General features: G+C 49.7%; 1 long non-coding RNA gene across 3 annotated transcripts; it reads left to right on the top strand.

The window, feature by feature from the left end:
- The first annotated feature begins 624 nt into the window (after window positions 1-624).
- LOC131828796 (uncharacterized) lies at window positions 625-14,782 on the top strand. 3 transcript variants are annotated; one of them, XR_009352577.1, is made up of 4 exons: window positions 625-1,244; window positions 9,560-10,542; window positions 10,948-11,411; window positions 11,527-14,782. It is a non-coding gene; the product is annotated as an uncharacterized LOC131828796 (long non-coding RNA). The 3 variants fall into 3 exon arrangements; XR_009352578.1 differs by lacking the exon at window positions 9,560-10,542 and having other exon boundaries at window positions 11,527-11,779; window positions 13,258-14,779; XR_009352576.1 differs by lacking the exon at window positions 9,560-10,542.
- The last annotated feature ends 1,518 nt before the right edge of the window (window positions 14,783-16,300 follow it).

The following is a 16,300-nucleotide window of genomic DNA, read 5'->3' as shown; positions in this document are numbered from 1 at the left end:
GGAAAGCAAGACCTCCAGGAAATGCCTGGTTGTACAGTAGCTGTTCAATAAAAGTCAGCTCCCTCCCCTCTTTGGGAGTTCCAGAACCACCCCTCCGATCCTGGCTGTCAAGTCACACACGGGCTCATTGTACGTGTCACCCTTATTACCAGGCGAGGATTTTGCATTATGGAACCTTGAGTTTTAAATTAAGTGTCAAATATAATTTGGCCACACTAAGAATTAATTATATGACTGCCCTTAGAAAAGCCAGGAAGCTCAGCTCTGAGTGTGAAATTGGTGTCTGCCCACAAGGGAGGGAAGCCCCCCCCCCCAACCCTGAAGAGGGAATGGAGGCTGGACAGCGATGGTGCTTGGCGTGGTCGGGGCATTTCCCACCATGGACCCTGGGAAACAGGGCTCCTTGAGGAGTGTGGCCAAGGGGTAGGGCTTTGGGGCAGAGATGAAAACAGTTTCCAGGAGGTACCCCGCCCCCCCCCCCCCATCACAGCCGGTCTGTCACAGCCAGCCCCGCCCTCCGTGGCTTGCGCACATCTGTCAGCTGCAGACACACATGTGGCTGGTGTCCGTCCTTCCCCTTTAAGGGAAGGGAAACATTTCCTGAGAGGGTGGGGGGGGGGGGGAAGAGGGAGCCATGTGGCCAGAAGAGAGGCCACATTTGTCTCGATGACAATCCAAGGACAAAAGCTCAGTCTGGAGCATTCCAGGAGGGGCCTGCCCTCCTCCCGTGGCCTCAGGCCGGGCCCTGTTTGGAGGGAGGAGGAGGCTGGGTGCAGGGTGTGAGCAGCCAGGCACTGGGCATCCCGGACCCAACCCACGTCAACAGCTGCCACCCCCACCCGGCCTCCCCGCTCTGAGGAGTCTGGGTTTAATTTTCTGGTCAGTGCCAAAAGCAGGAGGAAGAGGACGAGGAGGAGGAGAAGAAAGGAGCGAGCTGAAGCCCTAATGCGGCCGGCTGGGATCTGTCACTCAGCGCACGGCCTGCTGACGACTCAGGGCAGCCCCAGCTGTAAGCAGCCCATGATTTATGGACACCGAGTGAACTCCTGCGGCAGAAACCAGCCTTGAGATCAGAGCAGCAATAGGGCCCTTTTTTTGGCAGGAGACAGGGCCTGCATTTTTCTCATTCATGCCAAACTGCTTTGCACGGCAATTAGCTCTGTCCTCATTTAGTCTCCAGTCCCAAAGGGTAATGAAAGTCATAGATCATCTTCAAGACTGCTAATTATTGAGCTCGCTTACAGGTAGGCTTTGTAACTGTGAGAAGGGCCTGTCGGCCCGATATTTATTACTCTTCCAATAAGTAAGCAAAGTGGGGCGGGAGCACGGGAGGGAGAGGGGAAAGAAGAGGGGTGGGGTGGGGGTTAGACAGGGTGTTGGCGGGGGACAGCTTTCTTGAGACACCGCCCAAGCCCAGCCCCAGGATCTCTGACATACCTTCTGCAAATGTGCTCATCACAGGGGAAACGTCTTTATTCCACGGAGCCATTTCTCATGCCCTAACAAACCAGTCTGGGGGAGCAGAGTGGTGAAGAGAGGCCGGTGGAGGGATGGGCTGGGGTCTGCTCTGGGGGGTGGGGAAGGCGACTGAGAGCACAGGAAGAGCAGGGTAGAAACAGAAGATGGGAGCTCCCCAGCGCCCCCACCAACCTCAGGGTCAGAGCATTCCCCTGTCCTTCTTGGGCTTGCTGGGTGGGTAGAGATGGTCCTGAGTCAGGACCCAGGGCTAGGATGAGCTCTGTCGTGTCAAGGCGTGGAGTGTGTGAGGCTAATGCGGGAAAGGTTTTCCTCTGAGCCCTTTGACTTCACTTGGTCGTCCTGCCACCAAGCAGTTGTCCTCTCTGAATTATAATTTATACCAGCAGATTCCCGCGGATGTGGCTAACTAAGGGGAAGGTAGGCTCTTATTTCCACATCAACAGACTTAAAAAAATATAATGGCTTTAAAAAAAAAAAAGATTTTATTTATTTATTTATTTGACAGACAGAGATCACAAGCAGGCAGAGAGGCAGGCAGAGAGAGAGGGGGAAGCAGGCTCCCTGCTGAGCAGAGAGCCAGATGCGGGACTCAATCCCAGGACCCTGAGATCATGACCTGAGCCAAAGGCAGAGGCCTTAACCCACTGAGCCACCCAGGTGCCCCAATATAATGGCTTTTTAGAAAAACTAAGCATCGATATTAGCCAGGATTACTGATTTTTAAACAGAGGATGCAACTGAAGCAAGAGCTAAAGAAATATAACACGGCCTGTCAGATGCCACACTCAACATACTCAACAACAAATCCTTACTGAGTGCCTGTTGAGTGCCAGGCAAAGGAAAGAATTTGAGGTCATGTTTCTCCTCTGAGTCCTCATAACCTCCATAACTCCCACGGCGCTGGTGCCATCCCCACTTTACAGGTAGGTTAAGTTACATGGCCAAGGTCACATGGCTACTGAGGGTCAGACCCAACACCATGTGGCTCCGAAGTTCATTCTCTCAACCACAATACTGTATTTTCCTTAATTCATGCTCTCCCCTTGTCAGGGGTGGGGGGCAGTAGTGTGCCAGGGTCCTCCCCAACTCCATTCAGCGACATCACGTTGGGAGCTTGGAACTGACCAGGGTAGGAATGTTTACACTATGGAAAATGGCAAATGCTTTTGGGTTAGTTTTTCTGTTGGTTTGTTGGTTGCTTCCTGAAGAGCTATCTATTAAACTTTCACCAGCACATCCCCGGGGAAGGACCCAAGGGGAAAGGGAAAACATTATACTGTAGTTCATGGCAAGTTCTCTCCATCAGAGGCTACTGGAGAGTCTGGAGACGTGAGTTCTACACCCGGCGTTGCTAGTAAGGGACCCTGACTTGAGCAATTTGTCCTCATTTGCTTTGGATGGTCTTTCGGGTGCCACTATAGCCACAAGATTAAGTATAAAACTATTTGCATAAAGAGCCTGGAGACACAAAATTAAGCTTAACTGCCTTTCAGTTTTTGCTCAAGAACATAAGGCGGCTCTCCCATTCGCGGGCAGAGTAGGGCTCGGGCTGGGGGTGCATGTGCAAAGCGCATGTTGCTGTAGGAGCTGCTTGGGTGTGGAGGACATTCCTTCTGCTTCCTCTTTCGTTCCTCACTGTGTCTGGAGCCAGACAGACTAGGGTAGAAACACACCTCTTCCCACCTCTGTGACCTTAGACAGGTTGCTTGGCTTCTCTGCGTTTCCATTTTCTCTACTGGGAAATGAGCATAATCAGTAGTGTCTATTCGCAGGGTGGTGTGAAGACTGAATGAGATAATGCACACCAACTGCAGGTACTAACTTGGCACGGAACAAGTGCTCTGAACCTTCGCAGTGTTGCCCCTTTTCTCCCCGCCGCCCTCCTGTAGTTTCTTTCCGCATGGGGGATGGGGGGAAGGAAGGTCCCCCACCCCCCCATTCCCATCGCACCCCCTAGCTGCCAGGGCCTCTGTACAGGTGGCCAGGTCTGAAAAGGAGGGGCTGCTCTCTCCTGCCTCCGCCTGTGGGAGCAGCACCCCTCCCACACAAGTATGCAAACCATTGTGTGTTCCTACTGCTGGGAGGAAGGTGTGATCCTGGGGTCTCTTGCTCCCAGGGGTAGAGGCTCAGGCTGCAGGGGCATGACCCGGGACTCTGCAGGCAGGTCAGCTGGAAGGACACCAAAGAGGCTGTGGGAGTTCCTAGTCTACTCACCCTGAGCAGCTGTGCCCTCTGTGCATGTGGTTCAGAAATGCCCTTCCCTGTGGGTTGCTTCCGGTGGGCGGGACTGGCCCTCTCCTTGTATGTCTGGTGGTGGGCGTCTTGGGATGGCTTCTGTCTGTACCCTGGCCTTGGCTCTGGGAGACCCTGATCCTCTACCTTCACACCCCTCCGCATGTTCTAGCTGACTTCCCCACAGCCGTCTGAACACGGGCACAAGGTCTTCTTTTTTTCCATCTTTCAGCACTCCCCTATCCTCTGATCCTGGGGGACAGTGGCTCTACCAGCTTGGACACCCACCTCTCCCAAGCCTCTCTCCTGACCTTCTGTCTCCAGGACACCTTGCACTTCACCTCTCACCCTGGATCTGTTTCTCTTTACTTTCTTGGCCTCCCATCCCTGTTACCTACCATCCCAACCCCCAAACCCCGCCCCGCCCACCATGGTCTGGCCTTATAATACCCTCTAGACCCTTGACTTAAGGCTTCCTGAGGGTAGGTTGAACACACGAAGGCTTGAGCAGGACACTGATGAGTGGAACCAGGACCCCCAATGAAGTCAGGATGCAAGGCTCCATCCCTACGCTCTTTTGCTCCCTGGGGCAGTCCTCCTCTCCCCTCAGCTTCTCCTCACGGCAGTGTTGTGGCTGCGAAAGCTGTGGCCTCATCGATGCCCATAGTGAACGAAGGATATCTAGGGAAGGACTGGCTTGTCCAAGCCTGGGACATGGGCTCAACCTTGGCTGCATCACTGTGCTGACCAGGTGGGGTTCCAGGATGGGTCAGGCATGGGCCACCCAGCTGCCGGGTGCATGGTCACATGAAGAGCTGTCCAGAAGCAGGCAGATGCTCTGCTGAGCCAGGACGCAGGACGCCACTGCAGGTGAAGGCTGTCTGTCTGCCCCCCACCCCCCAGTCCAGCACTGGCTACAATAAGCACATGCGAAGTTGCACGGGGACACAGACACAGGTCCAGGTCCAGACACAGATGATGCTGCCCCATCAGGGATTTGTCTCAGGAGAGCCACAGTCATGTGCGGAGCTAGAGGACAATCTTTTATCATTATTATTACTACTACTATTATTATTTTATGAACCAGAAATGCTTATTGCAGAAATGTGGCTACAGTTCTAGTTGGGGGGCTCTGGTTGAGGCTGTACCAGGGCCCCCTGCCAGGACTGGGCAGGTGGGGCAAGAAGCAAGCAGAGGGAGTGTGTCTGGGCCTGGGGCCTGGAGCTGCAGGCAGATGCTGGGAGCTGGGCTACAAGAGAGGCCTGTGCCCTTCCGTTCCATGTTAAGGGCCTTTGCCACATCATCCTCCATCACCATGAAGAACCTCTTGAGTTGTTCATTCCCAAGGAGTGACACCAAGGGAATCATCTGTTAACAAATCTGTCTCCTTCCCAAAGGCTCCAGTGGGTTCAGGAGCCAAACCCTGCTTTCCGAGCTGGGGGCTCTCCCCGCCTCACCAGTCACAGACATCATGGACACTCAGGTGACCAGCAGGACCTCCTAGGCCTGCAGAGTGCCGCCCTGCTGTGTGAATCCTGGCAGATGGGCCTTGGGACAGCCCTGCGAATTCATGGGTAGAGGTCTAAATGGGAGTCATAGAACAGAAAGCACTTTCCCAACTTTGCTGTCCCAGGACTATGAGAAGAGGGTGTGGGTAGAGGGCCTTGTGGGGGTGGGCACAACTCCTACACTTTTTTAAAAAAATTAATTTATTTATTTGACAGACTGAGAGAGCACAAGTAGGCAGAGTAGCAGGGAGAGAGAGAGAAGCAGGCTTTCCGCTGAGTAGGGAGCCCGATTTGAGGCTCGATCCTAGGACCCTGGGATCATGACCTGAGCTGAAGGCAGCCACTTAACCAACTGAGCCACTCAGGTGCCCCAACTCCTACACTTTTAATACTCCTTGTTACTTGCTTGCTACTTGCTGCTACCAGGAGGGGTGGAGACAAGGACTGTTAATGTTAGGGGCAAGGCCTAGGTTTTGAATTGGGATAAAATCTGGCTGGGGAGAGGGACAGTTTGGGGAAGCGGGTTGAGACAGAATAGAGGGTAATAACTGAGTCACCAGTGGGTCCCAGCCCTGGACGTGTCTCATGCTTACAGGCCTCTGAGAACCTCCTGGCCATCTTCCCCTACTGTGTGGGGAACACACATACATAACAAACACACACACATACATAACAAACCAATCCAAACCCATTTTTATTGTGTCACAGATTCTGTGGGACAGGAATTTGGAGAGGGCACAGTGAGAATGGTTTGTCTCTGGGGACCTCAGCTGGGTTGACTCAAAGGCTGGGGGAATAATCTAGAAAAGTCTTCATTCACATGTTTGGCATTTGAGGCTTGCTGTGAGCTGGAAGGTGGCTTGGCTCTGGGTCAGAAACCTCCACCAGCCTCTCCATAGGAACTTTGTGCGGGGGCTACTTTGGGCTTCCTCCCAGCATGGCAGCTGGATTCCAGGACAGGCACCCCCAGAGAGCCAACAGAAGCTGTGTGCCCTTTCTAGTCGAGCTGTAGAAGTCATACAGTGTCACTTCTGCCACATTCTATTCAGGGAAGCAGTCACAAGCCAGCACAGATTGAATGGGAAAGGAATTAGCTGCTTCTTCATGGGGAGAGACAAGGTGATACTGTAAAGAGTTTATGGGAAAGGAGATGTTGTTGAGGCCCTTACCAAAAGTACAAATAGCCACACCTTTGGAAAATTCAACTGCCACACCCATAAATTGCGAAGATGAGAGGGTCCAGGGGCAGACAGAGCCTCACACCCACTTCATAGAGGGGGAAACTGAGGCTACAAAAGTCATTGAATTGAAAAAGGGCCCTTGGGGTGCCTGGGTGGCTCAGTCGTTAAGTGTCTGCGTTCAGCTCAGATCATGATCCCAAGGTCCTTGGATCAAGCCCCACATCTGGCTCCCTGCTGAGCGGAAAACCTGCTTCTCCCTCTCCCACTGCCCCTGCTTGTGTTCCCTGTCTCACTGTATCTCTCTCTGTCAAATAATAAATAAAATCTTTAAAAAAAGGAAGAAAAAGGGCCCTTAAAGCCCAACATATACTCTATTTAGAGATTCTTTCTATGGAATCCCGTGGAGCTAAGGATCTAGTCTCTTCCTGAATGCCTATACTGATGTGGAGCTTGCAAAGTGGCCCATTCCAATTGCTGCGTGGTTGAAATTGTCAGAAAGTTCTTAGATTGTGATAAAAGCCACGTCCCTGTAATGTCTGCTCATCGGCACTGATTATGCCCCCAGTGAATGAGGATGGGTCAAGAAAAAAGGAAACTAACACTCTTGGGTGTTAACTGTGTGTCGGGCCTGTGTCTGGGCCCCTCACAGCCCTTTCCTGGAGGGTAAAAGTGTGCCAATCCACTCACTGTCGATGGACTTGTCACTTTTCCATCTGAGGTCTTTCCCCTTTCCCTCTATGACCCGTTTTCTATCACCTTTGCTTATGTTCCAGCTTCTCCTGGCTTTTTTTTTTTTTTTAAGTAGCCACATCACACAAGATCAGCTTACCTTAAGCTTGCAGTCAGCCGAACATCACCAGTCATTTTTCATTTCGACTGCTGCTGCCCCTGATCTCTCCCGTGCCACCTTTCATCCAGGAGTCTTCTCATCAGACCAGGATTAGCAACGAAGATGGATAGCCAGGGGTCCATGGACGGCCCCAAAGGATGTCTGAGCACAAGGGGTGCCTGAAGGGTGGGATCTGTGAGCTGTCTCAGGTGGACCAGGGATCAGCCTGAGCTCTGGCTTCCTTGTAGCCAAACAGATTTATTCAGAGACTGTGAGGACCATCCCTTAACACTCACCATGCCTGTCCCCTTCTTGCTTATGGGGGAGGGGACAAAGCACAGGGATAGGGACATAACATTCCCGACAGGCTTACAAGGACGTCACCTGAGTCTGGCCTGGGGACAGGCTTACCGCCTGGCATGAAGAGTGAGGTCACGGGGAAGACTGCAGAGATGGAGGGGATCAGAGAAGGCTCACTGCAGCTTCCTTCATTCGGGCCCCAGCAGATTCTTAGTCACATACATATGTGTAAAAAAAGAGTAGAAGCATGTATTAATTTTAGGTGAATCCTGGTAAATTGACATGTCCCTTGAACACCAACCAGTATGAGGACTTCCGGAAATGCAAGTGGTCAAAACAAAACTAAAACTAGTCTCAGTAAGAAAGGGAATATACTGGCTCACCTGCTGTGAAGGCCAAGGGGAGAGTGGGCTTCAGGCTGGACTGGATGCAGGGACCTGGAGAAGTCATCAGACTTGTCATCAGAGGACTCTGTTGCTCTAGTTGGCATCATTTGCTTCTACCATAAATTGTTTCTTTTTCTTTTTTTTTTTTTAAGATTTGATTTGTTTATTTGACAGAGAGAGAGAGATCACAACTAGGCAGAGAGGCAGGCAGAGAGAGAAGGGGAAGCAGGCTCCCTGCTGAGCAGAGAGCCCCATGTGGGGCTCGATCCCAGGACTCTGAGATCATGACCTGAGCCTAAGGCAGAGGCTTAACCCACTGAGCCACCCAGGTGCCCCCATAAATTGTTTCTTCAGGTAGTGGTAGCCAATGCTGTAAGAACTTTGGGGTCCTAGCCTTGTGATTCTCAATCTAAAAGAAATGGACGCAGGGTACCTGGGTGAATCAGCCGGTTAAGCCTCTGCCCTCAGCTTGGGTCATGATCTTAGGGTCCTGGGATCAAGCCCCGAATCAGGCTCTCTGCTCAGCAGGGAGCCTGCTTCCCCCCACCCCCTGCCTACTGCTCTGCTTACTTGTGATTTCTCTTTTTGTTAAATAAATCAATAAAATCTAAAAAAAAAATAAAAGAAACGGACACTATCTCTCCTTCAGAATCAGTGTATAAAATCCCAGGGAAGGACTCTGATTGCCCTGACATAGGTCACATGCTTCTCCTGGGCCAGTCTTTGTAGGCAGAATGATAGGATAGAAGGATTGGCCGGGTCTGGGTCATATATCTTTTCTAGTGGCCTGCTGCCTCCCAGGCATCCAGGGGCGGGAAGGAGTATGACAAGCCTTAGAGGACGGGAATGAGCAAGTCAGGAATTAAAGCTATGCTGTCTTCTGGATCTATCTGATATTTCATATCTGCTTCTTTTCGTCCACTTCCTCATTCTCCTGTTTTCCTTTGAGGATGAGCTGCTGCTGCTTTTTTTTTTTTTTTTTTTTTCCTTTCTCAGTGTCTACCATGGCTCAAAATGGCTGCCTCAGCCCCAAACATTAGTGACTTTTAGGAGCCTAACACCCTCTGTGGCTGAGCTCAGATTTTCAAGGAAGAGAGAATCTGATTGGTTGCAAGGATAGGTGTTCACTACGGGACCATTCCGCTGTGGTGAACATGCAGTGCGGACATGGCCTCTGAGGTCTCCCCCTTGAACAGGCCTGGTAGGAGCAGTTCCTTAGAGAAGGGAGCTGCGGGTGGGGCAGGCATTTTGGACCAACATGTTGTACTAGTCCCGGGTAACCCAGGGAAGGGCAGAGCATGGCACCCTCCTTGTCCTCCAGTAGCTTCAAGTCGAGCTGGGCAGGAAAGATGCTCATTTGGGCCAGGGCTCATAGGCCCTTGGAGAAAAGCAAGGTCATCATGGGCCATGGCAGGCAGAACAAACTTGTCCTGGAGGTGGTGAGAACAGAGCTGGCTTTGTCAGGTGGGCAGAAAGGAAAGGACGAGATACTCCAGAGCACGGAGCAGATGTTCTCTTCCTCACACCTGAGCTGGCTCACCTAAACCAATACACAAATGCACCTGAGGTTCACGATTGAACTTTTCCTCAAAGCAAGGGCTCTAAAGAGGAAGCTTCTACGTGCCTTTCTATCTCCTCCCCCAGGTTCCCGCCAGACTCCTTATAACACCCTCCACCCCAGGATGCCCAGGAAGTGATCCTCCCCCCTCCGCCACTCACCATCTCTGGACATGTGTGTGGAGGCTGCAGGGAGTTTTCCGTGACTTTTTGGAAAGTCAAGGAATGTCTGTCTCCAAAAGCCAAGGAAGGAAGGCAGGAAAGGAGGGAAGGAGGGAGTAAGTAAGTAAGTTTGGTTCAAGAATAAAAAGAGGAATATTAACTGTTTGCATCTGGAGAAGGTAAAGAAACTCTAAGGTAGGGACTTCCGTCCCCTTATTGTGGATGAAGAGAGGTCCAGGGCAATTCCGGCCTTGCTCAAGTTCCCATGGTGGGATTAGAACCCTGGCTTCTCACTGCCCTGGCCGGGCCCAGAGCTCTTTCCATGAGCCCTTGCTTGCCTGCTGGCCTGGCTGGGATAATGGGGGGTGGGGGAGGCATGGGGAAATGCCTCCCCATCACAAAGTGGGAGTAGAGGCTCAGCCCAGGAAAGTGTGGCCAAAACTCAGTTCTCCTGGGAGCCCCAAGGGATCCAGAAAGTGACTAAGAGGTCACCAGCGGCTCCTCTGGGAACTGGGCTAAAGTCCCTCCAGTAGGCTTTATCTGGGCAGATTCCATTTCCTGTTGGAGGAAAAGGAAGAGATCTTTGTGTTTCTCTGCTGTTTTCCCCTTTCAGGCAGATCAGAAACCAGATGGAGTCAGATAAACCCAGTTGAGAAGAAAGAGTACCTGGCTGGCTGGGAAGAGAAGGGTCCCTTTCCCAAGTCACGCAGGAAGACACCCAGAGAGACCCTTCCCCTGCAGAAGAGGGAGAAGGGGTTCAAATGGGTCTCTCCTTAGACTTGTAATAATAGTATTTCCAAATGAGGTTGTCCCTACAGTGACTGTGTTATTATTTTGCATCTGGTTGAGAGCGACAGATTGTTAACCGTGAACTTAAGGACTTGACACTCCTTCACAGTTTCAGCAAGGTCAGTCTCACAAAATGCAAGTGGCCCCAACCTCACTTGACCTCCGCGAGGCTCCCTCGAAGGCAGTCTCGGAGGGCAGGGGGCGTGGAGGAGGAGGCCGAGGAGGTGCGGAAGGGAGAGCGGCTAGAGGGAGGAGAGAGGAGCAGGGAGGAGCAGAGAGGAGGGGTGCGGGGAGTCCGGAGGGAAGGAAACAGGAAAACCGGAGGGAGGGCGAGGAGGGAGCCCGGCGAGAGCGCGCGAGGGGCGAGGGCAAGGTGACCGCGGGTATCAGTGAGGGGCCAGTTGTCAGGGTTCTATCTGCGCCGTGATTGATGGGAGCCTGGGTTTTTCTGTCAGCCTGTCACGGCGCAGGAATGTTTAATGTTCTCATTATTGGTTACGCTGTTGTGTATATTTCTCTGTCAGCACCGCGGACCCAGCTGAACTGGCAGAGCACTTCAAAGGCCTGCGGGTCATTCATCATCCCCATGACGCTCCGGCAAATGCTCAGCTTCAGCTCCGCGCCAGGGATTTGTTATGACTTGCGAGCCGGCTGACAGACAGGACGGTGGCGGCCGCGGGAGGGGGACGCGCGGGAGGGAGGCTCGCAGCCCTTTTGTCACTCCGGGGGAGAGGCAGCGCCCAGCGCCCGGAGTCGGGGCGGGGTGGCAGGTGGGGGGCCGGGGGGGGGGGCAGAAGGTGCAGCCTGGTCGGGAGTCACCCGCGGGGGCGGACCAGGGGTGCACGGGAGGGCTGGGGTCCCAGGACCCCCCCACCCCCCCGCCCCAGGCTGTCCCCGCAGGCCCAGCGAGCGCCCTCGCCCCTCCCGTCCCACTCTCCTCCTCTCGGCGGGCGGCTGCGTCTCCGAAAGTTGTGCTGAAAACCCAGAGGTTGGGGAAAAAAGGGAAACTTGCAACCGGCCCGGCCCGGGCCGGGAGGGGCGGAGTTGGGGGGGGGAGGGGAGGGGAGAGCAGCAGAATATCGGAGCTTTGTTTCCTTTCCCAGGCCGTGACATGATTAATCGTTTTCTTCTGATCTAATTTTGGAACATGAAAAACAGCACATTTGTCTTGAAGAAAAATGATGTGCCGAACTGCGCAGATGGAAATTTCGAGCAATGAGAAAGATTAAAGTGAAACCCCACTCCTTAGACCTAATCATGAGTTGTAGATTATTCTGTCGGCCCAGCCAGATGGTAGCTCTGATTCCACAGCCCCTTCTTATATTAATGAATACTAGACTGTTATATTTGACTTAGGTAAGTGAAATGTCTATCAGAGCTAATGGACTGCCAGCCAGCATAACACATGTTGTACCGCTAAGGGTCCTTGCTGCATTTTTCATGTTTTATACTAATGTAGAACATTTTGTTTCCTACTGTTTTTCATCATTGTCACTGTTTGCTAAATATTTTCACATGGAAGGGGGGGAGGGAGACAAAGTCATGAGGAAAAAGAACCCCCCCTCCAAACTTGTGTCCAAAGCTAATTTCCTCCCGTTGGGCTTGGCTATAACTCTACGAGTAAAACAGTCACCCCAAGCTATGCGTACAGGAACTCAATAGTAACGTGATTAAGTTCCTAGTCAACAAGACTACACTGGACTGTATGTTAACAAACCTAATTATAGCCCCGTGGTGATAAATTGGGCCAGGGCCCTTGCCACACATCTCTGAGGTCATGTCTAGAAGAGCAGCTTGACCCTCTTATCCCAGGGGAGAGAACTGTCCTGGAGAGGAGTCCCAAGCTCGACTTTCATGAGGGGCTCTCTTGACTCAGGGGGTCCTTTGCCTGGGGAGGGTGGGCGCAAGGTCCGAGACGTGGTGGTGGAGCTGAAGGTCAGAGGTATGAGCCACCAGGCTCTCCTGGAGGAGGCTGAAAGGGGGCGGCTTCAAGCTGTGGGCACCAACAGTGTTGTGAGCGCTGCCAGGATGCCTGAGAGGGGAGCGTGCTGTTCCCAGTTCACTGGTTCCGTGGAGACCTTGGGACCTGGTGGCTCACCTTCTCTGGGCCCCATGATGGCAGTCCCTTCTTCCAGCACCTCCTCTGTGCACTGGGGAGGCCCCGAAGAGCTTGCTGTTCAAGAGGAAATCCTGAGTACTTATTTGTGAAAACCCCAAGGCCGGCTGGGACTAGTGTCCTGGAGAAAATGAGTCCTGGAGATGGAATCTGAAAGCTGTTTGGGCAGATAAGACGCAAGCGGTTGAGAGATATCTTCAAAGGGGAGTGCCTATTTTTTTTTTTTTTTTGAGATTTTTGTTTATTTATTTGACAGAGAAAGAGAGCTCAAGTAGGCAGAGAGGCAGGCAGAGGGAGAGGGAAAAGCAGATTCCCCGTTGAGGAAGGAGCAGGATGCAGGACTCCATCCCAGGACCCTGGGACCCTGACCTGAGCCGAAGGCAGACGCTTAACCCACTGAGCCACCCAGGTGCCCCCAAAGGGTAGTGTCTTGAGAAAAAAATGAAAAGAAATACACAGAGAGGGGAGACCTATACAAGACAAGACATGAGAGAGAGAAAGAGAGAGAGAGATGGAGAGGGAGGGAGGAAGGGAGAGAGAGAGAGAGAAGTAAGAGAAGAATGCAGAGAAAGAGAGAGACATTGAGGCAAGGAGGTGTATATACCAACAGAGCAGATAGCCAATGAATTCAAACTATTCTTGCTCCAGTCAAAATGAGCTCCCTACAAAGCGAATTTCATCCCTGCTTAAAATTCTTTCTTGGTGGTGATTCTTGCAGGAGTCAGTTCAGATGTCTTGGCTGTGAAGAGATGACCCTTTTCCATCGACTCCCAGCATACTTCTACAGCCTCATCTCTCACCTCTCCTTCACTATGAACCCTGCACTTCTGCCACAGGAGACTTCTCGGGGCTCTGAAGAATGCTAGGCTCTTTCACAACAACGTATTTGTGTCTGTGTTTGTCTGTCTCACTCCCTTCCATTCTTTATCTGGCAAACTCCTATTCATCCTTCAAGACACAAAGCCAATGTGTCCTCCTCTGCCCCTTTCCTCACATTCCTCTGGGCATTATTTAATACTCTGGGCTTCCATCACATTTTGTTCATATCCCTGTGGATATATGGGCTGGGTTGCATTGAAAAATGCATGTTTTTGTAAACACACTTCTACATTTCCTTTCCTTTCCAACTATTTGTGCGTTCATCCGTTTGTTCATGCATCCGAGTAGTGCGTCTTGAGAACCTACTGTATTGCCAGGTGTTGTTTCAGGCCCTAGGGATTCAGCTCGGTACAAAATTCTCAGCCCTCTCAGAGGTACCATTTTGGTATTATCTGTGTGGGTCTGTTAGTGAGGCTTCTTTGCAGGAAGAAATAGAAATTAATTTAGGCCAGCTCTCATAGTGGGGGTTACTGTAAAATAGTGGCAATAAAGGAGCGAAAATCTCATGGAGACCCAAGAACAACTGAATGGCTTCTGAACAACCTCTCAGCTTCTATAACTCATTATTGGGTCACTCATGGCCCCTCCCAGGCCTTACTGCCATTTAAAAAACTTTGTATTGTGGTATACACGCAGAAAACTGCACATAAGGGGCACCTGGGTGGCTCAGTCGCTAAGTGTCTGAACTTCTGCTTAGGTCCTGATCCCAGGGTCCTGGGATGGAGCCCTGCATCAGGCTCTCTGCTCAGCAGGGACCCTGCTCCTCCTTCTCCCACTCCCCCTGTTTGTGTTCCCTCTCTTGCTGTGTCTTTCTGTCAAATAAATAAATAAAATCTGAAAAAAAAATACTGCACGAGAACACAGCTCAATGATTTTCACAAACTATAATTCACAATAAGATTAAGCGACAGAATATTTAGCACTCCAGTGCCCCCTCTTGTCGTCCTTTTCCGTTTCATTTTTAAGTTAAATTCCCACCCAACTTCCCTCCATTATTTACTATGACATTTTGATTTCTTTTTCAGTGGGTTTGTTTTTCTGAACAGCTTTATTGAAGTAAAATTTACATTCCACAAAATCATCTATTGTATAGAATATTACTCAGCCATAAAAAAGAATGAAATCTTTCCATTTACTACAACATGGATGGACCTACAAGGTATTATGCTAAGTGAAATGAATAAGGCAGACTTGAGAAAGAGAAATACCATACGATTTCACTTATATGTGGACTCAAAAAGACAAAACAAACGAGCAAACAAACTCATAAATACAGAGGACAAACTGACTGGTGGTTGCCAAAGGGGAGGGGTTGGGGGAGGGGTAAAATGGGTGAAAGGGATTAAGAGGTACAAGCCTCAAGTTATAAAGTAAGTCATGGAGAGAAAAGTACAGCACAGGGAATATAGTCAATAATATTATAATAATGTATGGTGACGGATGGTGATTACACTTACTTTGGTAAGTACTGAGTAATGTGTAACTTTGTCAAATCAATATGCTGTACATCTGAAACTAATATAACGTTGTATTTCAGTTATAGTTTAATAAAAAATCACCCATTGTAAGTGAACAATGCAATGATTTTTAGTAAACTTGTAGAGTTGTACAATCATGACTGTAATCCAGTCTTAGGACATTTCCAACATCCCCCCCAAATTCTCTTGGGCCCATTTTCAGTCAATTCTAAGTTCCAGCCCCAGTCCTAGGTAAAGGGCTTTTACATCGAAGTCTGTGATCTATTTGAAAAAAAGACGACAACTTTTTTGAGATACAATCTGCAGGCTATAAATTCCATCCTTTAAAAAATGTAAAATTCAGTGGTTTTAATATATTGCAAAGTTGTGTAAATATCACCACTCTCTAATTCCAGAATATTTCATCACCCAAAAAAAGAACCTATCCCCACCCCATGCTTAAGCAGTCACTGCCCATTCCTCCCTCCCCCAATCCCTGGCAAGCACAAATCTGTTTTCTCTCTCTATGGATTTGCCTATGCTAAACATTCCGTACAAATGGAATCATAGAGTATGAGGCCTTTGTGTCTGGCTTGTTTCACTCAGCATAGTGTTTTCAAGACTAATCCATGCTGTAGCATGAATGAGAACTTCATTTCTTTTTTATGGCCAAATAATATTCCTGTATTACCATACAGATTTATAATATTTTGTTTATCCATTCCTCATTGATGGAGATTTGGGTTGTTTCCATTTCCTGGCAATTATGAATAATGCTGCTGTGACCATGTGTGTACAAATTCTTGTGTGCACATATGTTTTCAATTCTCTTGGCTATATATCCAAGAGTAAATAGGATTGCTCGATCATATGCTAACTCTATATTTAATTTTTGACTGTGATCCATTTGAAGCTAATTTTTGTATAGGTATAGATTGAGAGTCTAAGTTCATTTTTATTTTCATATGAATATCCAGTTTGTCCCAGCACATAACTTTTTAAAATCATGAATTATCACTTGGGTATGTCAGAAGTTTTTCCTGCAACTATAGAGTGAGGTATTAAAATCTCTAGTTCTTATTGTTTATTTATTTCTGTTTGAAATTATCATATGAGTTTTGTCCTTTATTCTTTTTATATGGTAGACCATATTAATTTATCTTCAAATATTAAACCAACCTGCCATTCTTGGGATAAATACACTTAGTCACAGGATGTAATCCTTTTTATGTGTTGCTGAATTTGGTTTGCTAGTATTTTGTTAAGAATTCTTGCATCTGTTTTCATGAGGGATGTTGGTTTTCTTTTCTTTTTTCTGTGACATCTGTGTTTGGCTTTGATTTCTCACTAAATCTAGCATCGTAGAATGATTTGCAGTATTCCTTCCTTCCACTATTTTTTGAATTTGTGAAGGATTGGTATTAT

Source organism: Mustela lutreola, chromosome 4 (assembly GCF_030435805.1).
Source record: "Mustela lutreola isolate mMusLut2 chromosome 4, mMusLut2.pri, whole genome shotgun sequence".
NCBI lineage: Eukaryota > Metazoa > Chordata > Mammalia > Carnivora > Mustelidae > Mustela > Mustela lutreola.
The sequence above is the reverse complement of the archived record's forward strand: the minus strand, read 5'-3'. Positions and strand labels throughout refer to the sequence as shown.